Source organism: Eleutherodactylus coqui, chromosome 7 (assembly GCF_035609145.1).
Source record: "Eleutherodactylus coqui strain aEleCoq1 chromosome 7, aEleCoq1.hap1, whole genome shotgun sequence".
NCBI lineage: Eukaryota > Metazoa > Chordata > Amphibia > Anura > Eleutherodactylidae > Eleutherodactylus > Eleutherodactylus coqui.
Genome location: NC_089843.1, coordinates 37,993,316 through 38,010,337, shown reverse-complemented (window position 1 = coordinate 38,010,337; position 17,022 = coordinate 37,993,316). Strand labels below are relative to the sequence as shown.

General features: G+C 47.7%; 1 protein-coding gene across 2 annotated transcripts in view; it reads right to left on the bottom strand.

The window, feature by feature from the left end:
• RNF24 (ring finger protein 24) overlaps positions 1 to 17,022 on the bottom strand; it is a 140,781-nt gene that overhangs the window by 37,431 nt on the left and 86,328 nt on the right. Inside the window, exon 1 of one of the 2 annotated variants that reach the window (XM_066572931.1) lies at positions 3,801 to 3,846. The exons of the other annotated variant lie outside the window; for it this stretch is intronic. The gene's annotated coding sequence lies outside the window, so the exon portion shown is untranslated. Of the gene's footprint in view, positions 1 to 3,800; positions 3,847 to 17,022 lie in introns of those variants that run through there. 2 annotated transcript variants of the gene reach the window in all.

Here is a 17,022-nt window from a genome sequence, read left to right as displayed (position 1 = left end):
CGGTTCTGTGTAAACATGGCTGCCAACCAGGTAGCAAGCAAGAATTTGATTACTAGTCACTTAGTTTCAGCTCACCTAAAAATAGTCACTGGTTGATTATTACCGACTGCTGTAAACAGATAATTGTTCTCTTTCAACGTCTAGCCAACAACGTTGCAGGGAGGTGTGCGCCCTACTAGTGCAATATGTCTCCACCGGAACTATGCGTGGACAAAATGGGTTGGCCAGCAGGGAACTCTCAGGGCATGCCCCCCTGAGCTCCCGTCATGGACACCTAGTACAGTAGAACTCTTCCATTTCACGTAGCAGTGGATTCTGCAATAGCACCAAATGTGCACGTGCAGCGGCAGCCAGCTTAGTGACAACAGCGGACAGTGTAGCGGCGGCTGCACAGATCACATAACTGATGCGCATGTCACTTCCTCCTGCATAGTGGGGGAGGAAGCTCCCCAGCGGGTGCAGTCGCCTCCTCCTCCTGCCCATATCAACGCACATCTAGAGACTCACAGGGAAACTTTCTCGGAGCTCCCTGCCGGGTGCACGTACAACTTGCGCGGGGTGATACTGACCCTACTTATGGCGCATATTGGTTCCTCGCCCAGGAGGGAGCAGCAGAGCTCTACAGCAGCAGAGGCCAATCTTGTGGAAGCTGGCCGCTACGGGTGAGGGGCCAGAGGCGCCGACCATGAGGGACCAGAGTCCGCTGAAGCCTCAGCAATCCGCTGACACAGAAAGTGAGGGGGCAGAACACGGTCTGTCAGTCCTCAGGAGGGCTGCCCACCAGAGCGCCGGAGGCAGTGCTGATCACAGTTGAGGTGCTATGTGGACGTTCACCCTCACTCATCCCGGCCAACCCATGTCACCACCCTTAGTTCCGCGGTCGACATATTGCACTAGTACTGATGTGCACTTGTTCACCTCCCACTGAACGCCAAGCGGCTCTCGCCTTTTTTGAACATTTGCCCTCTGGCTTAACATTCACGAAAACAGAGAAATACGTGCGAGTGATCCTCACATGAGCGTTCCCTGCTGGTCTTTGAAAGAACCCTTGCTTTTGGTCCAGCAAGAGACAGCAACAGCGAGGATTTCCTCAAAGACTACCGCTTGCGTTTATGTGCGTCCAGTGGACTTGGCGACCAATGAGCATGCATTGGGGAAGGGTTGACATTTCAAACATCTCACATCCCCCCACTAATCGCCAAGCACTTTTGTGACTATGTCGAATAACTATTCAGATGGCAGCTGGGCTGAGTAGAGCCACTGTTACCCAGAACAAGGATTCAATTTGCTGCCATGTGTTCAGTGTAAAGGCACACCCCAGCTGAACAGGTAACAAGAATTTGTTTGCTTCTCGTTCATTTTCTGCATGCAGAAAACTAAACAATGGATTGGCTCATCTAAAGAGGCCATCGGTCACATTGGCCTGTTTACCGTGAATGGAGGTGGGCGGCTGGAACGATTCCCGGTCTGCTCCGCCTCTAATTACTAGTGATGCTGTTTCCTGTGTAAAAGCACAGGAACAGTTATCGCTGGGTGGACCCGTCTGTCATCTGCATCCCGACAAGTCATCCTGTGTAAAAGGGCCCTGAACCTCTCGCTGGGGTCATGCTTCCTAAACCAGCGGTAGCATCTTACTATGGAAGGATTCTTTACAGTAAAAGTACCCTGTATAAAGTGATGGATAGCATTATCGCCCAGGAGCCTATAACATAATGCTACAACTTACCCAACTGTGATCCTTGCATGCAGTATAGCTTTATTTTCAGTTTCCTAAAGTGCGTCATTTGTAAGTATTCTCAGTAGCAGCAGCAAGTAGAGATAAGGAGGGCATTTAAGGTGGCTGCAGGGCAGATCTGTAATCGCAAGTGAAAGCAGACGAATCCTCTATTGGTATAATTCTCAGAAACCAAATAATCTTGTAGATGGCTAACAAAAATACATGATGTTACAGCGAGCTTTCCAGCCTACGTAGGGTCCTTCCTCAGGCTTTATTGCTATAAGACATCCTAGAAGGAGCTGAGCCTGTATCACAAGGAGGCAGGAAGGGGCTTCCAGTGACCACAGCTCAGTCACTGCATGATGAAAGGTTCTGCGACTTTCTATTACACTTTTTGTTTCACTTCCCCATCATAGATCATGTGTTTGCTGCCAGTTGTTGGGTGTAAACACAGCCGGCCGGATGAGGAGCGAGAACTCAGTCACTAGCCGCTGATCTCTTATGAAAATAGTCGCCGACTGTCTGTTCACACCAACTAATCAATGGTCGGTCTCCCCGCAGACACTGAACAGCATCGTTCAATGTAAAACCATACAAACAGCCGTCAGTCACACAACGCACTGCGTCTCAGACGATGGGCATCCATGTAAAGGCACCCTTCAGCGCTGCTCACATCTGTGTCAGGAGCTCCATGAAAGGCCTCAGGCGCAAAAAGAGGAAATAGCGCAGCAATGTTGCGGAATATTCAGCACTGCTAACAAGCAGATTTTGATGCATAATTGCAAATTGCTTAAGTCTGCCAGCAATTTCGTGGCAAAATCCTCAGATTTTGGTGCAGGTTTCGACAGCAAAATATTTCAGTGTATTGTGGAATATTCTGGTGTGTGCAGCCGCTATCAGAGCGCTAAAATTACGTATGTATGAATGAGGCCTAAGGCCGGGCTCACACGAACGGGCCCACAGCGAATTCCGGCTGTGAGCCTGGCTGGTGACCGCGGAGGATCGCCGTCGGTCACGTGCAGTACAGGTTTTTTTCCCTTTTTTGTATTTCCCGCGATGACGCGGGTAGTCGCAGCCCATATGCTAACTGCATGTGGGCTGCAGGTCAGATGCCTCCATTGACTTCTGCGGCAAAATAGGAGGCAGTGGGTTCGTTCTTAGGTGTGTCTTTTGCGCACGCACGGAAAAAAAGTGGCATCTGCTTTATCGTTCTGCATTTTGCACAGTAAAGGTCTATGGTAGTGGCACAAATACTCAAGGGAAAGCTTGAAATATTGCGCAAAACGTGAAAAAGAACATATCTGGACCTCGTTAGGCTAAATAGCCTACAGAAAGGGTGTGTTGTGCGTGCGAACTGGCCCTGTGTACGCAAAAAGTACAATACTGAGCGCAGACACGTGCGAAAATCAACCTCACCCAACCTTATTCATGTGCAAATACGTGCGGCGAGTGTTTTTGCGCATCTCAATAAGCCCTTCGTCCTAGCAGTTTGACACAACGACATGGAGTGAAGACGAAGCCCGGCTGTGCCAACTCCATCCTGATACATTTTATCTGCACTGATACATTGCAGTAAGATGCACCAACAGCATACATTTTGCACGTCTGGACTGGATGCAATGTAACAAACCCTCAGCGGTGAGAAGTAGCCAGAAATGCTGCTCCGCTTCTCTGACAGCAAGCAGCAGTCTTACAAATCAGTCCCCTGCCTGGGGCCATCCTTGGGGCAGGTGCCCGTGGCACTTGTTTAGCCCCGTACCCTCGCAGTTATGGGGCCACCTTAAACTGGTGACTGCCCCCTACTCCTCTGTATGCCATGGGCCCCCTCTGCAGAGGGCCCAACAGGGGGGAGGGGGGGTCCTAATACAACATCACGGCAGTCAGAATACAAACCAAAAATACTAAATTCAACTAAAATAAATATTAAATGACGCCGGAATTTCCCATTCAAAAAAATAAAAAAATGAGAATTATGAATAAAGTCAACAGTGGAAATCCCCTCCGGAAAGATCCTTGAAGACGGGCCAAAATTCCAAGTGTAGAAGAAAGAATGTAGCGGCCGTCCTTGGAGAGATGCACTTACCCTCCGCGGCTGGCATTGTACCTCTGCAGATGGAAGTGAACGAGGGGATAGAACTGCATGCTGGAAGGGAGAGCGCTGAATGGCAGATCTGTTTACAAGTGTCCTGGGCCCGCAGCCAGCCCTATATGAGTCAGGCCCAGCGCGGGGCGGAGAATGTCACACGTTCCCAACAGAGGGGGGCGATGCTGCACCCACAGAGCTGCCACTGCTGTCCACGGATGGTGTGCGAGACCCTAGGAACGAAGGCTGGTGGTGGTCGGGGGCAGGCGGCTGCTAGCCCCCAGTCCTGTATCCCGTTGGGCTCTTCTGCTCCTATCCTCATTCACACGGCAGCTGCAGTATCTGCGGTTTTGGGGCGTGTGGGTTTTTTTACGTCACATTTGTGTTTTTCACGTGTGCAATAAAGAAATTGATATCACTTTTTTTTCCAACTGTGTATAAGGGCTTAACCCTTTCCAATCCACTGTCTGACGTCTGAAGACATTCTGATTGAAGGCTGTACAAATCCAATGTCGGAAGACGTCCGGCAGGATATTCTTACTGTATATTACTGGCTGCTCTGTTGTCGGGGGCCTCTCGGGCATGTAACATACTGCAGTACTGGCTCTAGCCAGCAGATGGCGCCATTGTTTAATGGCAGAAAGAGAAAGCCCCCTAGGAAACCCTGAATCCAAAATGGGATTGCAAAGGGTTAAACAGACGGGAGCGGGCGCTGATACATTCGCCGCTACAGAGCGTATTGGCGCATGAACCAGTGGGGTTTTTTTTGACTATTCAAACTACGCCAGCGCACAAGAATAGAACCCATTGAAATCACTTCTCGCTGTTATGGCGCCCGTTGTTTTAGCAGACGCAAAAATATAGGATTTGCTCTATCTTGTGCACCAAGGAGTCCCATAGAGGTCTATGGGAGGTACGCAAACACGCACATCTGCACTAAACGCAGCACATACCCGCGATCCCCAGCACCTAGTTAGCTAATTATGTTTTTAAATTGGGGCGGGGTGATTCCCCAGACCCTGTGAACAAGTGGTGTCTGAGTACATGCCTGTGGAACGTCTTGATAGACTGTCTTTCAGAACATGGTACAATGTAATACTATGGTATTGCGTTATACTGTATGAGCAATCGCAAGTTCAAATCCCCTACGGGGACTAATAAAATGTAAAAATTAGTTTAAGAAAGTTCTTTTTTATTAATTGGATAAATAAAATGTATTAAAAGTTTAACTCCTCCCTCCTTTTTCGAGGTTTATAATATCAAAACAAAACCATATTGGCTATTGCCGTGTTTGTAAAAGTCCGATCCTTCAAAGCCACATATTAGTTATCCCACACGGTGAATGTTGACAGAAAAAAGAATACACAACGCCAGAATTTACAGTTTTGGTCACCCCCATCAAAAAGTTGTACATACTTGAAAATTGTAAAGTGGGCAGGAAAAATCAAAAATGTAAAAAAAAAAATTTTTTTTAAAGGCCCTGTTAGTAAGGGGTTAAGCTACAACTCGCAGCCAAGGCAGGGAGCCCACAGGCTGCTCTAGGTAACATCCAGTGACCTTACTTAAAGCATAATTAAAGGACGTTTGTCGTGGTCTTCTACAAGGAAAGCATAATAGCAGTTGTCACCCAGCTTTCCCAGACTCCTGAATGGCCGGTGCGCCTCCATCTGCAGGCCGTAAGTACATTACTGGACACGACGACCAAATGGTTTGCCGTTCGGTTGGACACGTAAGTCTAGGAAGCTGTCCCACTGGAAAATGATTGCAGCAGCTAAAATGCCCAGCAGCCCCTACAGCATTAGTGATGCCCTCCTTACAGCTGCCGCCCTCTACTGAAGGCAAGCAGTCTTTACAACGAAAACCATCTGACCACTAGGTGGTGCTGCTGGGCAGATAAAAAGGAGGTTTTGTCCGTTGGAGCCAATGCAACTGCTATTTTTTTCACTGGTGCCCAATAAAGAGCAGGGGCCCAAACAACTGCCATGTCTATTACACCGGTCTATAATTACTGTAGGGCCCCATATGACTATGGAGGACACTTATCTGGTCTTGGGGCCACCTTTTTGGTCTTGTGGGCCACTTATCTGCTCTTTGGGGCCACCTATATGCTCTTGGGGGGGGTGATCACCTTTTTGGTCTTGGGGGCCACCTTTCTGGTCTGTGCCCATCACTGGAGACTTTGTATATATATTAACCCTCCGCTGCTCCTGATCATTCATCAGTGATGTCATTGGCGGTCAGAGTCGGCGCTGCGGTGACCTCGGCTTTTGATCTGAGAGATAAATGTACCTGTCTTTCCAGGAACGGTTGGCGCTGCCAACTCCTGCTTACTAAGTAGACCAGCTGCTCACAGGGTACAAGCACCCGCTCATTATCATACACAGGCTTAGATGCACTGGAATATATCACATATAATAGGCTTAGATACATTACACAGTATCACACAAACTGGGTCACATGACATGTAAGAGGCAGATATACACTGAATAGTATCACACGTAACAGGCTTAGATACGCTGGACAGTGTATGCCGGCTCCACACGAGCGTACACGTATTTACATGCATGAGTGCTGCATGCTCGCGTAATAAACGTTTTTTTGCGCATGAATCCGCGTATTTTACTGTACTTTTTCTGCACGCAAAAACTGACGCCTTCAGTCGTTGAAATAACTAATTAGTTAATGAGCCCCAGATGTGTTCTTCTTGCTGCACAATTACGCAGTGTTTCTCGTATCTCCTAGCGTATTGCGCACGCAACACTGCATCCCCATTCACTTCTATGTGGACTTATGGTGCGCAAATGTGCAGGAAAATGGATCCACTGAGCAGTATCACACGGCTTAGATATATTGCACCCACGACATACCACATATAAGAGCCTCTGATACGCTGGATAGTACGGCGCGCTTACATATACTGCGCAGTATCACACATTAAGGGCTTAGATACACAGGACAGTATAACTCCCCCTGCAGAATGAGGGGAGGGAAGACCCGGCCGATATACGGATGTGTGAATAAGCCCCTAGGCTTAAACAGATGAGCGCAGGCGCACATACACTCGCTGCTATGTGACATATATGCATATTAACAAGTCAAAATTTTTTTTTAGCGTTTAAATTTGGCGCTATTACGTGCAAAAAAAGGCGAAAGATACGATGGCTTCGTTTCATTGCGTTTTGCGGCCGTCGCAAAACATGACAAAATCGTATGTCTGTTTAAGCCCTCAGCACGGCTTCACACAAGCGTATTTGTGGGCGTCATACACAGAGCGTAGAACCCGGGACTGTTCACGGTCATTTCGGTCGCACCTACAAAAAGTGCGTATTGGCACACCTAAGGTCTCCGTAGAAGTCAATGGAGGCTGCGCAAATATGCATGCAATATGGAAGAAGATACGTGAAAAACAAAGCGTAATTCTGCTGGAACGCATTAAAACAAATAAGCCATTTAAATTGCGGCGCGCAAATGAACGTGCCTTGTGGGCGTAAAAAGGACATTAAATACGCCGACATGCACGCAAAACAGCATAGTTAATTCCGCAAAAATGTAGTGGTCAAGTTCGCGCAAACACGCTCATGTGAAGCCAGCCTTAAGCTAGAGCTTCGGCAGCGACACACATCACACGGCCCGACGTATCCCGATGCCTCATAGCGCCCGATGAAAGTCGCCCGGTCGTGTTGCGTCTCACAGGTTGCTGCGGCTACGAACCAACAATCGCCAGAAATGTAGCAGGTTTGCGAACCGTAGCGCGATCCCATCTGCCCTCATTAGGCGCCATGTAGCACTGGGCTCCTGTGGTCTCCGGCTGCGCAATGTGTGCCGCTCCTGAGGTCGCCATATGGCCGTATTCCGCTAATACCGGCGCTGTTTCCTCCTCCCCGGCTCAGTGGCCATCGGCTCGCATGGATCGCTGTTCCATGACCTTGCGGAGTCGCTGGTTCATCCCTAATGTGATAATGTGATTACGCTGTGCTGCATGTATCGCTGCACACGGGGGCTTGTGATGAAAAATCACACCGCAGGGGGGTCAGCGTGTAACACTGGAGGGAAGGCAGGGAACATTACGTGTCACATGGTTACACATGAAACGTGCGCCGAAAATAAACCAACGCCAGAACTGACACCGTTACCGGCCGAGCCTTCCTACACGTCAGTGACCAACGCCGCCACGTCCCACAGCCGCGGAAATGGTGCTAAATGGTCAGATATTGGCTGCCACTGCCTGGGCCTGAATGTATCACACATTATTGACTTAGATACGCCGGACAGTACGGCACATTATTGGTAAGAGAAGCTGTCCAGCATCCTACAGCAGAGGTCTAGATATGATGGACAGTGATGCACACAAGAGGTTTAGATACACTGGACGTATTGCAGACGAGCTTAGATACACTCAAATGTATCACACATAAGAGATTTAGCTACACTAGACTGTATCACACGTGAGACGTTTAGATACACTAGATTGTATCACACATTCATGGCATAGATATACTCACATAATTGGCTTAGATACACTGCCAAATATCATATAGGAATGGCTTAGATACTCTGGGAAGTACAGGGTTACTACAGATGATCTTCCCGATGTGACCCCCCATAACGCCCGTCTGACACGGATACAGAAATCTGCGGCATGAATGGTTTAGCTACACTGGAGCAAATCACTCATAGGAAGTTTAGATACTCTGACGTGTAACACACATGAATGGCTTAGATACAATATATGATGCTTGCTTAGCTTACAGTGAACCCTCTGGGCCTGGAGAAACAATGTTAGCCGCATGGCTTCTCTCACTACATGATGCACACTGTGTATTAGTATGTATCGGTAGCCTAAGGCCTCATGTCCACAGGACAAATCCGCAGCGGGTGTCCCGCACACGTGATCCGCGCCCCATAGGGATGTATTGGACACCCGCAGGTATTTAAATACCTGCGGATGTCATTTTCCCCTGAGGCGCGGATTGTGTGTGCGGGAAAAAACCCGCAGCACGCTCCATTTTAGTGTGGGTCTCCCGCGGGGACGGCTCCCGCAGGCTTCTATTGAAGCCGTCCGCATCCGCAGCAGACCCGCAGCTGGAGAGCAGGAGTTCAAAAACGAAAAAGAGTGCACAGCGCATGCGCTGGCGTGCCGAGCACATCCACCGGGCCGAAGAAAGAAGATCCGGCCGCGACCGAGGGCAGATCTGCAGCATCCAGACAGGTAAGTAATGCTTATTTTTAGGCCTTATGTCCACGGGAAAGGAGGGACCCGCTGCATGAAGAATCCGCGGCGGGCCTGATTTTCCCCGTGGACATGAGGCCTAAAACACTACATGCTGCTCTGACTGGTCAGCACTGATCATGTGGACAGCACTGGCCAATCAAACCAGGTGTAATGTCTTAGACTACTTATGCATACTAATGTACAGGTAGCCAGAGAAGCTGCTGCTGCCATCTTTGTGCCTCCAAGGTGGTTTTAAGTTGGCTGGATACAGTAGTTTGAAATTTACAGAATTTGTCAGAGTTGGGAATTCAGTATTAAAGGGACGTCTCCTCAAAAAGCACTTTTTTCTTTCACACACAAAAAATGCTGCATTTTTTTATTATCTCTTTAGCATCAAACTGTGCAGGAAACATCAATCAGGGAATGCTGTATTCTTCATATTGACCACTAGATGTCAGCAAAGAGGACCCAACAAAAAGAAGTACCCAGTAGTCCAGACTACCTTCTCCCTCCTGCTGGCAGCTGGGAGGGAATGAGGGGCAATTGAAACTTCTACTAACAGCTGGCAAATTCACATTGTACATCTTAAGACACCCAACTGGCATGCCCCGTGGCACAGAGACATGAACTGATAACCAGCGTCAATTGTATCTTACACACTATAATAATGTCTAATAAGAATGGAAGGCCAATGGGACATTTAGGAGCAGAAGCCACATGGGCTCGGGTGTGAAATGGTTCATACGGTTGGATTTCCCCTCTATTAAGAGGATGCTTGTGTAAGGCCAGTCACACATCTGCACTGGAACTTCCATTAAGAAGTTGTGTCGCAGATCCGGCACAAAGTACCAGAAGAAAAAGCGCAACATGCTACGCTTTTTCTTCTGGCTACAAGCTGGGCAGCTGAACGGAAAGCAAAAGGACCCCATTATAGTCAGTGGGGTCCGTCCGGTGCTGTTTGCTTCAGCCATTTGGCCATTTGCTCTCTGAATGTGAAAGCAGCCTAGGCCACCTATGGTAAGAGACATTTCAGGGTCTGCTGAGGAATTCTGGAAGTGACTTGGTGACAGCGCTGGATTGGCTGTCAGCGGCTGGTGGGAAAATCTGAAGCCCATAAGAAGAGGAGAAGCGGGATCCTGACACCCAGATGTTGATTGAAGACCAGACGTCTCCCCAAAGTAGCTACAGTCGCGGTACTTGTGCGAGTGGGTTGTCACCTCCTTCACATAGGCGGACATTGTTTCAATAGTTTAACTCAGTTTTGGACTTGGCGGACTTGAGTCTGTATGACGAGGTCTCTGGACATATTTATGTCACTTATTTATTGGATGCTCATTAAAGTTGGGAAACCCTTTAAATTATTACTGCAGCCTTTTATAATGTGTGTTTATTACTGCCTGTTAGTGTGTTATTATTCAGGTGTCGTAACGCATGGCATCCCATGAGTGCCGACCAGCAGAGACAAGCCTGTTGTTATTAAGACTATAGCCCCGGGGTCAATACATACAGCAGAGATGAAAGTGAAGGCAAATACTTGTAAATGTCTATACCTGTGTATTATCCCATACACTCACTGCGACCAAACCTTCCTGTAGCTGTGCAGCTCATAGAACCATCTGCAGTCCCGATCAATAGTGAACACCGGAGCCCAGAAAAGCAGGGTCGTGCCCAGATACATCTAAAATACAGCATGTAGTCATAAAGCCTGCTCCAGCGCTACATCTCAGTACTAGGGTAATATATTGAACTATCAATAGCATATATGACTAGGAAGACATGGATGCGTTACTATAATATTGCCCCCTATGTACAAGAATATAACTACTATAATACTGCTCCTATGTACAAGAATATAACTACTATAATACTGCCCCCTATGTACAGGAATATAACTACTATAATACTGCCCCTATGTACCAGAATATAACTACTATAATACTGCCCCCTATGTACAAGAATATAACTACTATAATACTGCCACGCATGTACAAGAATATAACTACTATAATACTGCCTCCTATGTACAAGAGTATAACTACTATAATACTGCCCCTATGTACAAGAGTATAACTATTATAATACTGCCCCTATGTACAAGAATATAACTACGATAATACTGCCCCCTATGTACAAGAATATAACTACTATAATATTGCCCCCTATGTACAAGAATATAACTACTATAATACTGCCCCTATGTACAAAACTATAACTACTATAATACTGCTCCTATGTACAAGAATATAACTACTATAATACTGCTGCATATGTACAAGAATATAACTACGATAATACTGCCCCCTATGTACAAGAATATAACAACTATAATACTGCCCCTATATACAAGAGTATAACTACTATAATACTGCCCCCTATGTACAGGAATAAAACTACTATAATACTGCTCCCTATATACAAGAATATAACTACTATAATACTGCCCTCTATGTACAAGAATATAACTACTATAATACTGCCCCCTATGTACAAAAATATAACTACTATAATACTGCCCCTATGTACAAGAATATAACTACTATAATACTGCCCTCTATGTACAAGAATATAACTACTATAATACTGCCCCCTATGTACAAAAATATAACTACTATAATACTGCTCCCTATGTACAAGAATATAACTACTATAATACTGCCTCCTATGTACAAGAATATAACTACTATAATACTGCCCCTATGTACAAGAATATAACTACTATAATACTGCCTCCTATGTACAAGAATATAACTACTATAATACTGCCCCCTATGTACAAGAATATAACTACTATAATACTGCCCCCTATATACAAGAATATAACTACTATAATACTGCCTCCTATGTACAAGAATATAACTACTATAATACTGCCCCCTATGTACAAGAATATAACTACTATAATACTGCCCCCTATATACAAGAATATAACTACTATAATACTGCCCTCTATGTACAAGAATGTAACTACTATAATACTTTACCCAATGTACAAGAATATAACTACTATAATACTGCCCCTATGTACAAGAATATAACTACTATAATACTGCTCGCTATGTACAAGAATATACCTACTATGGGGGCGTGGCCTAGCGGGCAGAGAGAGCAGAAGCACGGAGCCGTTGCTCCTGCAATCCGTGGCAGTTGGAGGGACTTTTCGGGTTCATCTAACTCTCGGACGCCCTGCTCAACACCAGCATTAGCTACTCTGACCGCTGGGGAGCAAAAAGAGACCTCCCGGTCCCCCACCGGGGGAAGCAATCCGCTGAGGCCTAGCTGCTGACCGGAAGCAGGGGCCTAAATTTTCGCGGCTGGAGCAGAGACGCGGGACGCAACCGGACGACCCGACCCCATTCAAGCAGCGCACCCGAGGAGGCATTCCGGGGAAGCTTATCAGCCTTGAACCGACAGGAGGGGGCAGGTGCAGACCGCCAGGAGAGCCAGATAAAAGACACTGCGGAGGACGGGAAGCGGGCGCAGGATAGGAGAGGCCGTAGCCTTCAGCAGCGGCTGCAAAGCACTTGGCGGACCGGATACATCCGGGGGGACCTAATTCGTTAAACAGCAAGTATTGCCTGATACTGCAGCACGGTCCCGTAGCCCCCCCCCCCCCAAACCCCCGCTACCACGACCTTCCCGCCATTCCCCGCTAACAAGAGGAGCGGCCCCCCCCCATACTCACACCAGAAAAGAGAGCACCGGCCCATCCCCCCAGCCTGATAACCAGAAGAGGACGGGTGCCACTTAACCCCTGACTCCCTGGGAGCTGATACGGTACAGAAGGGAGGGAGAAAACAGCTTCATCCACCCTGTGCTGGGGAAACATTAACTTACTGCCAAGTCATTACAGGCCCATCACAGGGAACCCCTGCATAACCCTGCAAAAAACGCCCCTCAAATCGCACTGATAGCGCATAGTGATAAGGCCAGTGCACACTCGAATCTGCAAGGGTGTAGCTAGCTGATTCTAAGGACTTTCAACTACCTGCAGCTCACCCAGAGCAACCTGGTTGGCCCTCTCCACCTCCCAAACTCGGAAGACCAGCCCCCATTTTGCGCAACAGAACAATCTCGTCACAGGCCTAGCCTGAATTTTTTGCGGAACTCTCTGAACAGAGCTCTACAGCGGACTACCGATCGCTAACCCCCCTTTAAGGGCCAACAAGATTAACACTTTCCCCGACAAAAAGCCGGAGCATTAAAAACATACTACTGCTCCCCCCGATTTCTAGGAAAAAGGCGTCCCGAGGGCCGAATTAATCACCTAGTTAGCCCCTACGGGAAAAGCAAGCCCTCCCGGGAGCCCGGACGTACAAAATCGTCCATAAAGTGGTATTATACTGCGACCAAGTCACCCACATAGGACGCCGAGAATATTTTACCGCCAACAGCGAACAAAGTTCCAGACCGCAAACAACTTCCGCCCAAGCAGCGGCACAAGCCCCGCACAAATAATGTCCACCTAGTGGGAGTGCATCGCGTGAGGGGGCTCCATCGTATTACTCAAAATCACTTCTGACAAGCCAACCTCATAGCAGTATGGGGAAGAACAATAGAGACAGGAGCAGCGACATACTAGATACTCCTCGTCCAACCAAAAGCCAAACCGACATGCAAAGATTCCTGAAAGAAAGAACTTCAAGATCACCTCATCCGACTAGCAAAAAAGCGTTGAACCTCCCAACATCAACACCCCTCAGCACTGAGAGAGAGGAAGAAGCCTCTTCAGAGGGAGAGGAAGGCGAACAACTCTCACGAAGTTTCATGAGAGATCTTATTACAAATGCAGTAAGACCCATCATGTCCGACCTCTCAGACATTAAAGAAGATTTAAAGTCAATGAGCGGAAGAGTAGAGGCATTGGAGACTTCGGCAGCAAACATATCTACACACTCTACTGAACTGGCGCAGGTAGTAATAGAACAACACCACTACCTAAATCAAGCCCTTACTATGCAAGAAGACCTGGAAAATCGAAACAGGCGCAACAATATAAGAATAAAAGGCGTACCAGAAACATGGGCCGCTGAAGCGCTTCCGAAGGTCGCCATGGAAATATTTGTTCAGCTCCTTGGCCACGAGAGAGCCTCACGAATTTCAATTGAGAGGATCCACAGGTCCCTGAGACCCCCCCCAACTGGAGCGGATCCACCCAGAGACACAATTTGCAAGCTCCTGACCTTTCCAGACGCGCAAGCAATCCTGGAGGCGTCAAGAAACACTAAAGACCTGCTCTATGGGGGGGCAGCAATTCACCTATTCCAAGACCTAGCTCCATCTACTTTGGCCAAACGCCGCGCTTTGAGGCCCCTACTAGAAGCTTTAAGGGCAAGAGACATAAGATACTCGTGGCTGTTCCCATTTGGTCTAGGAATTAACCTCAGAGGACGCAGAATTAACATCCGTACACCTGATGACCTGCAGAGAAGCTGGCATATTCTTGAAATAGAACCGATTGAAGTTCCAAACTGGCTCCCTCTGCCGGAACTCCCGTCCTTTCCCTTGCTGACCCCCCCGGGTACGGGACTCCCCACGGCGAGCTCCAAATCCCCGAGGGGCAAAAGAAAGAAAAGTAAAGACGGAGTATCACAAGAAGACACCTGAAGTAGAGGACATTTCCACTCCCTTTGGGAGAATAGTTTAAACGACCTCTGACTCGCAGAGGATCGCCATCCCGAATATCTGAAGTTCGGTTACCTCATGGTTTGATATATATTGTTCGAAACAATGGAGACATTGTAATGTTTATAATCTCTTCCTAACACTCTCCTCCCCCTCTGCTAACCCTCTTTGGTACGGTGGAGTTCGCCCCTCACCTGGGCAAACCCCATCTGAACTTGTTAACCACTAACAAATACCCCACATCTCTATTACTGAATCGACTCAAAGAATTACCTTAGATACCTTCGTATCAATCCCTGAACCCATTACTGAAACCCTTGGGACCTCACGGGGGTTGCCCGGTACAGAATCGGTGCCCTAATACACCCCTCCCTCTAATTTTTCCACTTGTTACCTTACCCCTCTTACCTTCCCCTTCCCTTGCGTTTAGGACGCATTCACACTTGGAAACCAAAGACTGGTTGGGCTCGGTAGTGCTCTCACTCTCTCTGTCTTCTTTCGTTTCCCCAACAGGCAAAACTTCCACGTGAACATCTTGCGGGAGTATGGCATCGGTGCGCTTCGCGACCTTCAACGTCCGGGGTCTGAACTCCCCAGGTAAGAGACATAACATAGCGCACCTATTAAAACAAAAGAAGCCTAAGATTCTCCTACTCCAGGAGACACATTTTAAGGGAGACAGGCACTTCCCACTCCCGGGGTTGGGCTTCCAACAACACTTTCACAACAACCATCCAAACTCAGCCTCTAAAGGGGTGGCTATCCTTTTGCACAAATCTATCCCTTTCAAATTAGACAACAAATACATAGACGAGGAGGGAAGGGTTATAGTAGTTAAGGGCACAATAGGAAATACTAAACTAACTATCGCAAATCTCTACGCCCCTAATAACGATCAGGTACCCTGGCTGGTCAAACAGCTCGAGATCATCAAACAATTTGCGGAAGGCCATATAATTTTAGGGGGGGACCTAAATGTCACCTTAAATCCCCTTCTCGACTCCTCAACAGGACGCTCCCAGACCCCTCAGGCTAAGCTTAAAAAGTTACACCGGTCCCTACAAGACCTGGGAGTACTAGACACCTGGAGATACCTTAACCCCGCAGACAAAGATTTCTCCCACTTTTCATCAAAATACTCCTCCTATCAGAGATTAGACTATCTCTTTGTCTCTGCCAACCTGGCACCTCACCTGAAAAAAGCCCACATAGGACCGGTCACGGTCTCTGACCATGCTCCGGTCTACATAGACGTCCACATCCAACAGGTGACCCCCGGGGAGTGGAGATGGAGATTGAACGACTCACTTCTCACCCCAATAGAGGAGAAAACCAGACTAGGAGATTTACTAGAAGAGTATTTTATTAACAACATGGAGGGCAGCGTCGCGGCCCCTATGGTGTGGGAGGCGCACAAGGCCTACGTAAGAGGCCTGCTCATAGCGCTGGGCACAAGAGTTAAGCGACAAAAACAAAAAGAAATAGACTCCCTATTATCGCAGATCGCAAGGTTAGAAAGTGTCGCAAAACTCTCCCAGTCCAAAAACAAACTCGAGGAATTAACTTCCTTGAGATACAACCTCCGCTCATGCCTCACTGAAAAATTCAACAAAAAACACATGTATCTTAAGCAGGCCTTCTACGCCCATGGGAACCGTGGGAGTAAAATAACAACAGCAATGCTGAAAAAAACTAAGACCCGTAATGCAATCCTCTCAATAAAGACAAGTAAAGGAACCAGAGTGACCACCACCAGCGACATAGCTAAAGAATTCACCCAATTCTACTCCCGACTGTATAACCTGGAAGATTCTGAGCCCTTCTCCTCTAGTCAGGGCTCCCCGGATAGAATAGACGCGTTCCTGAGGTCCTTGGACTTGAAGAATCTTAATGAGACAGACGCTATCACACTTTTGTCCCCGATCACGAGCAGGGAGGTAGAGGAAGTCATCGATTCCTTCCCGCAAGGGAAAAGCCCAGGTCCTGACGGTCTTTCTTTAAATTATTACAAAGTTTTCAAGCCACAATTATTACCCCGACTAACGGAGACTTTTAACGCTCTGTTGAGTGGGGCCCCTCTTGCCAGACAGACACAAGAGGCACATATTACCCTTATTCATAAGGAGGGTAAAGACCCCGAACAATGCAGTAGCTTTAGGCCAATATCGCTCATCAATCTGGACGTCAAGATCTGGGCCAAATTGTTAGCTAGAAGAATAGGAGACTTCATCCCAAATCTGATCAATCCAGAACAAACCGGCTTCGTGAAAGACAGGGAGGGTAAAGAAAACTGCCTGAGACTGCTCCATGCCTCCAAATACGCCCGTAGTCAGAAAATACCGATGGCCTTCGTCAGCACGGATGCCGAGAAGGCCTTTGATAGGGTGA